At 34.7% G+C, this 7,971-nt stretch overlaps 1 protein-coding gene across 2 annotated transcripts in view; it reads right to left on the reverse strand.

Moving 5' to 3' along the window:
• The window catches only part of WDR33 (WD repeat domain 33), an 84,518-nt gene that overhangs the window by 65,070 nt on the left and 11,477 nt on the right, over positions 1–7,971 (reverse strand). The window lies entirely within an intron of this gene.

The raw sequence follows: 7,971 nt of genomic DNA on the forward strand, positions 1-7,971 counted from the left end.
CTGTGTATCCACAGTCAAAGAAGTTCACAGATAACATCTGTTCAGTGTGGGTACTGTGCCTGGCTACAGTCTCTATGGCACCCAAGTATGGTCCAATTATCAAACTCAACAATCCTTACTGTGTCAACCACTAATCACAGCTGATCAGCAAAAGAAAGCTTGTTTTGCCAAATGAGATGAATTCTAACCAAAGGCAAATTATTAATGCATTAAATAGCCAGGATAGCGAACACAATTGCAGTAGGGCTTTTAAAAAAAAACAATAAATGGTTTTAAGATCCCTATTCTCATTAACACGGATGTGTCTGGTCCTCAAGGTCAGAACCTCAGCCTGGGAACCTCTAGATTATGTATCTCCAGACCAGTGGGTCCTGGGATGGATAATCTCCCCTAAAAGAGACTTGATACCTAATCTGTCACAGAAATTTGAGGGGATCTACATGAGTAGTAAACAAGGCCAATAACAAAATGATCAACATGTTCTCTTTTTCTTCATTGTCCAATCTTTAATAAATGTGAATCCTGAACAAATCAGGAGAAATTATACAAGAATGAACAAGAAGGCAGCTGTTTAAATAGGTAATTTTTAAAAGTTCACATGATTCTATATCTTCACTGTGGTATACAAACCTATCCAAAAGATTACATACTCTATGCCTCCACTTACATGACACTGTTGAAAAAAACAAAATGACAAATGGAGAACAGATCAGTGATTGCCAGGAGTTAGGGATGGGGGTGAAGGTGTGATTATAAAAGAGGAATCCTTATAGTGATGAACTGTTAAGTATCTTGACTATGGTGGTGGCTACACATGCATATACATATCAATGAAACTGCAGACACACACACACAAATCAGTATAAGTAAAACTCAAGAAATCTAAATAAAATCTGTAGATTATATCAATGTCAATATCCAGCTTGTGATATTGTGTTCTGCAAGTTGTTACCAATGGAAGAAACTAAGGTACACGGGATCCCTCTGTATTATTTCTTACAAATGTGTTGAATATAAAATTATCTCAATAAAGAAATCAATTTAAAAAGTTAACATCAGCAATTTGCTAATTGATAAGATCAAACAACCCACGTCGAGAACACACACATGGAATAGTCAACTAAAGGCAAGCATTTTAAAACTGCTACTATAAATTTGTTGATGACTACAGTTGACATTAAAGATCAATCTTAACTCCCAATGTAGGCGTTTTCCAACTATTATAGCTTTCAGCCACAGACTTAGCTGCATAATTTTTCATAACTTGCAGTAAACAGTTACTAGTGTATACTTAGCTATAAGGTTACTGAAACATTTTAATAGACACTGCACTGTCCAGTTTAATACATGTTACTTGACACTGTACTTGGGCTTTTTACATTTAGTTTTCTGTACCATTTCAAACACTAACTTTAATATTTATTGCATATATAACCACAAATCCGGCTGTCTACTTAATTAGAAAGTAACAACTCTATTATTTCAACAGTGTGATTCTGGGATAAAGAAACCTGTACCATCAACTAACTGTTCTCAAAAGAGATAAAATCAATGGTTACTGGGTGTAGTTTCTCTAGTTAGCATACAAATCAAGAGGATTTTCCCATTTTTACACTGGTTTTTAAACTGAATTATACATTAATTTATCAAATATTTAAAGCATTTAAAACTGGGCAAACTAATTCTCCCTGGATTGCTGAATTCACCTATGCAAAAGTAAACAAAAACTATGTCACATTTTCTAGATAAGGTAAACATAAAGTGACCCCCCAAATTAAGAATAAAGAATTCAAAGTTTCAAGTATGAGCTGAGGCCAGTAGTCCCCAAAGCCAGCCTTTAAGGTTCTCATATTCACTCTGATTTAATGGTATGGGGATATTAACTGGGCAGCAGAGATTTTTCAAAGTTCCCTGGTAGTAATGAAGTACAGCAAAATTTGGGAACCACTGGACTATAACTTGGGTGGCTTACTTGTGAAAGTTTCCTTACAACAGCAAGTTCTTAAACTTTTTATTTCAGGACCCCTTTATGCTTAAAAATTGAGGATTCCCCCAAATTTGTTTACTGTGGTATTTATATCTATAGATACTTGCACATCAGAAATTAAAACAGAAACATACAAAGTATTTAATTCACTTTAAAATGATAAACAATATAACGGTTTCCCCTTCCCCAACAACTAGTGAGAAGAGTGACATTGTTTTTTATATTTTTATAAATATCTTTAATGTCTAGCTTAATTGAAAACAGATGGATTCTCATGTATACTTCTGCATTTAATCTGTTGCAATGTTATTTTTGGGTTGAAGTATATGAAAAATATCTGGACCCACGAAGATATATATATGGAAAAAGAGTATTTTAATAACCTCAGATAATGTAATATTCTCTGATATTCCAAGAAAATTTGACAAGTCATAGTTTATTAAATATTAACTATAATGTATCACCTGAAATCACATCAATAAGCTTTTTGAACTCTGTCACATTTAAAGGCACTGGTTTATATGGCACCTTGGAACTTTCACCCAAGCATGATTACAACATTATGCATTAATCATTTGGAAAACACTGGTTCCACAGAATTATACATATCTAAATGTCGCATTTCATATAAAAAAATAATCATTTTTATTAAAATCACCATTGGTCTTATTACAAAAACTATTAATTATTGGGAAATTCAATTTCACATGGCAGGCACAAGTTTTCCAAAACTTAATTTTTATCACCGACAACAAATATGAATGTTTTCCTTGAAGCAACAGTTTACCTATATTGATGTTACAGAAGAACAGTTGCCATATACTCATCTGAATACTAAAGCTGGTCAATCTCTTCTTTTAAATTTAGCATTTTTATACAGACTTTTTTTTAAAGCAGTTTTAGGTCCACAGCAAAACTGAGAAAGTACAGCATACACTCCCTCCCCCCACAACATCCAGTATCAGAGTGGTACATTTGTTAAAGTCATTGTACTAACACTGATGCATCATTATCACTCAAAGCCCACAGCGTACATGAGGGCTCCCTCTTGGTATTGTACATCTTACGGATTTTGACAAATGTATTCAGATTAGCTTCTTTCACTCAGTAATTTGTATTTAAGGTCCCTCCATGTCTTTGATTTGATAGTTCATTTCTTTTTAGTGTTGAATATAATTCCACCGTCTGTTTATCCATTCACCTACAGAAGAACATCTTGGTTGCTTCTAAGTTTTGGTAATAATGAATAAAGCTACTATAAATATTCATGTACAGGTTTCTGTATGGACATGTTTTCAATTCATTTGAATAATTACCAAAGAGCATGACTGCTAGATCCACTGGTAAAAGTATGCTTAGTTTTTTAAGAAAATGACAAATTGTCCAAAGTGGCTATTCCATTTCTGCATTCCCATCAACAATGAATGTGAGTTCTTGTTCCATATCCTCATCAGCATTTGGTGGTGTCAGTGTCTGGGATTTTAGAAAACCTAACAGGTGTGCAGTGTTATCCCACTGTTTTAATTTGCAATTCTCAAATGATGTATGACTTGAGCATCTTTCCATATGCTTACTTGACACCTGTATATCTTCTTTGGTGATGTATCTGTTCAGATCTTTTGCCCATATTTTAATTTTTCATTTTCTTATTATTAAATTTTAAGAGTTCTTTGTATATTTTAGACCTTTATCAGATACATCTTCTGCAAACATTTATTTTCCCAGTCTGAGGTCTGTCGTTCATATTCTTGATTTATTTTTAAAGTTTTATGCAATTAAATGCACTTCTTGGTATACATTTTTAAGCTTTGACAAATGTACAGAATTATGGAACAAGCACAATCAAGATGCAGAACGGTGCTATTATCCCCATATATTCCTTCAAACTGGCCCTCTGTTAGCAATCTCCTACCACTACTCCTGGCCCCGACGACCACTGATCTTAATTGAAATTGATAGTCTACAATAAACATGTTTAGGTATTAGATCGTTGAGTCCAGAGATATAGGAAATAGGCTTTAACTAAATGTTTCAATTGCTTTGGTTGTCACATAGCTTATAGTCAAAGATTAAGAAAGTACGTTAGTCATATACTGAAGGCCTGCCTGTAAAGCAAGTTCCAGGAGAAATGTTTAAGAGTAAAATAAACTCTGCTTGAGAGAAGAGAAAAATGTAGCTAGTTTAGCACAAAATGATTTAGGTCTTTGTTAGCTTGCATATGGTAACCACTTGCTTCTTGTCTGGAACCCCTTGTTCTCATAATTTAGGTATAAGTTACTGATGTGGTGCCTCTTTGTCAAGCAGCAATAGACAACTTCAGGGTAACAAAGAGAATTTATGAATTTGTTTTGCAGAAAGAATAGATGCCTTTAAGAAAGTTGTGACCAACTGTTGATGTCCAGAAGGCTGCTTGCACAAAATGTTATCTGTGACTGAAAAGACATAGACATTTCCCACAGTTTCCTGAAACTCCCCCTCCCTTACTCCCTAGCCACGTAAACTCCCTACTTTGCTTTTGCGGGGAAGACAGGTTTGAGCAATCTTGCTCTTCCATCCTCTTGCTTTGGCCAAATTAAATAAACTTTTCTCTATCTTCAAGCACCGGTGCCTCAGTGTTTAGCTTACTAGAGCTTCATGTACACAAACCTGAATTTTGGGGGTGGTTCAGTAACAATGTTTCCCATCACTCTTGCTTTTGCCTCTTCCAGAATGCCATATGTATAGAATCATACCTTCTGTATCGTTTTGATTCTGGCATTTCTTATTTAGCATAATACTTCTGAGATTCATCAATGTTATTGCAAGTATCAAGAAATCTTTTTTTTAGATGAATTCTATGGATGTTAGTTTGTTTATGCATTCACCAATTCAAGGACATTTAGATTGTTTGCAGTACCTGGCAATTTGAACAAAATTGCTATAAATAATCGTGTGTAGTTTTTGTGTGTGTGTGTGAACATACGCTTTCATTTTTCTTGGATAAATATCTAGGATTGAAACTGCTGAGTCATATAAGTTTAACTAGCGGGAAATTGCCAATCTTTTCAAAAAGGCTGTACCATTTAAATTCCCACCAGCAAAGTATCAAAGTTCCAGTTGCTCTACACCCTCACCAATACTTGGTATTGTCAGCTAGAGTGAAGGAACAGTTGTTTGTTTTGTGTCTTAGTTATTCTAATAAGTGAATGGTAGTACCTCATTGTGGTTTTTAATTTGCATTTCACTAACGATGTAGAGAATCTTTTCAGGTGTTTATTTACCACCAATATATCTTTCTCCAGCAAAGCTTCTCTTTCAATCTTTGCCTATTTTTCTATTGGGTTGTTTTCTTATTGTTGAGTTTTGAGAGTCCTTCTGTAATCTACATACAAATTCTTTGTCATATATGTGATTTGCAAATATTTTCCCTCAGTCTGCCACTTCTTTTCTTTCTCTTCATTGTACCTTTTTTCCCCCACTCTTTAATTCTCACCCCTAACTTCCACCCCTGACCTATGGATGGTTGCCATTTCCCCTTAAGAACTGGATCTCTGAAGGTGTGATGTCTCCTCCCACATGTTCGCGGTGTACACCCAGGGCCTGGAACACTGGCACACTTGGGGGACCTGGTGCACCCAGGGTACGGTCCGCAGCTCCGCTTGGGGCACAAACCCAGGACCTGTGTGTAAAGCAGATGTGCTAACCACTACACAATGAAGCCACCCCCATCTCTTCATTGTATCTTTCAAAGAGAAGTTTTAAGTACAATGAAATCCTACTTATTAATTTGTGTTTTTGATCTTATCTAAGAAATCCTTATCTCAGCCAAAGTTACAAAGATTTTTCTCCTGTGTTGTCTTCTGCCAATTTTACTGTGTCACATGTAAAATTTAGATATATGATGTATTCTGAGTTCATTTCTACATTAAGTATTATAGATACATTGAGATTCTCTCCTTTTTTTCCTCATATGATGTCCAATTGTTCTGACACCATATGTTGGAAAAAAAGACTTTTTCTACTGAGTCACCTTTACACCTTCGTCAAAATCAACTGATTATATTTTGTGGGGGTCTACCTCAGTACCTTGATTACTGTAACCTTACAGAAAGTCTTGAAATCAGCTAGATTTCAGATGAGATTCTCCAACTATATTGTTCTTTACCAAAAGTGTTTTAGCAACTTGTTCCTTTGTCATCTCATAATTTTAAAAAGCAGTTTATCACTATCTACAAGAAAAAATGTTGCTGAAATTCTGATCTGGGTGGGTCAATTTGAAGAGACATGACATCTAAACAATACCGAGTCTTCACAATCACAAGCAGATAATTCTCTACAATTACATAAGCCTTCTTTGATTTTTTTCATCAGTGTTTTGTAGCTTTCCTGTATACATTTTGACAAATTTATACCTATTTTTGGTGCTAAATGGTACTGCTTTTTACCGATTTCCATTTCCAGTTGTCCAGTTGGTTAGTATATAGAAATACAATTTTTACACATTGTCCATATATCCTACAACCTTGTTAAACTCACTAGTTCTGGAAACTTTCTAGATTCCTTGAGGTTTTCTGCAATCATGTAATCTGCAAATAGGGGTCATTTTATTTCTTCCTTTCTGTTCCAAAAGCCCTTTTATTTCTTGTTCTTGTCTTGCTGCACTGTTCTCAACCTTAGGAAAGATTTAGTCCTTCACTAGTAAGTATTCACTATTATGTATGACATTAGCTACAGATGTTTGTAGATGCCCTTTATCAAGCAAAAGAAAATCTCTTCTATTCCTAGGTTTATAAGAATTTTTATCATGAAAGTATGAAGAATTTTGTCAAATGCTTATTCTCCATCTACATAAATAATCACATTGTTTTTCTTAGTCTATTAATTACCCTGATTTTCAAATGTTGAACAGCCATGCATTCCAAGAATAAATTCTATTTGGTCATGATGTGTCATCCTTTTTATATATTGCAATTTGAATTACTAAAATTTTGTTGTGACTTTTACGTCTGTATTCACAAGGGATACTGGTGTAGTTTTCTTGTAGTATCTTTATCTGGTTTTATATCAAGCCTCATATGAATTGGGAAATGTTCCTTCTAATACTTCCTGGAAGAGGATGGGTAGACATTATAAGTAGCAAACATGCTTTATCCACACTTCCCATTTCTTCAAATGTTTGACAGAATTCACCTGTGAAACCATTAGAACCTAAAGTTTCCTTTGTTGGAAGGAGTTTAACTATGAATTTGGTTTCTTTAAAAGATATAGGACTATTCAGGTTATCTATTGCTTCTTAAGTGAGTTTTGGCAGTTTGTGTCTTTGAAGGAATTAATCAATTTCACTCAACTTATCAAATTTTGGGACATAGACTTATTCATAGTATCCTTTATTATCATTTTAATGTTTGTAAGATCTGTAATGATAGCCCGTCTTTCATTCCTGATATGTTAACTTGGGGTCCTGCCTCTCTAACCTCTTTCCACCTCTCTCTTTGAACAGTCTGTCACCATTTCAAGTAAAAAATGAGTTCCATGAAAAAAAAGTGAATACTATCATTACAAAATTTCTCATCAAGAGAACTGCCCTACTTCTGTAAGTAGCAAAAGTGCTTCATCCACACCTCCCATTTCATTACACTAAATATTAGCCTGCTCGGGCTGCCATAACTATCACAAACAAAGAGGCTCAAATAATAGAAATTTATTTTCTCAGTTCTGGATGGTGAAAATCTAAGATCAGAATGCCAACACAGAGTGAAAGATCTCTTCTTGGCTTGCAGATGGTCACCTTTTTGTTGTGTCTCCATATGGCAGAAAGAGACAGCAAGTTCTCTGGTGTCCATTCTTAAAAGGACACTAATTCTATCACAAGGACCCACCTCATGACCTCATCTAAATCTAATTATCTCCCAAAGCTACATCTCCAAATCTCATCACATTAGGGATTCAAGAGATGAATTTTACAGGGATGCACCCTATGTTTTTAAAAAAATTTTTAATTTTAT

Source organism: Pteropus alecto, unplaced genomic scaffold (genome assembly GCF_000325575.1).
Source record: "Pteropus alecto unplaced genomic scaffold, ASM32557v1 scaffold725, whole genome shotgun sequence".
NCBI lineage: Eukaryota > Metazoa > Chordata > Mammalia > Chiroptera > Pteropodidae > Pteropus > Pteropus alecto.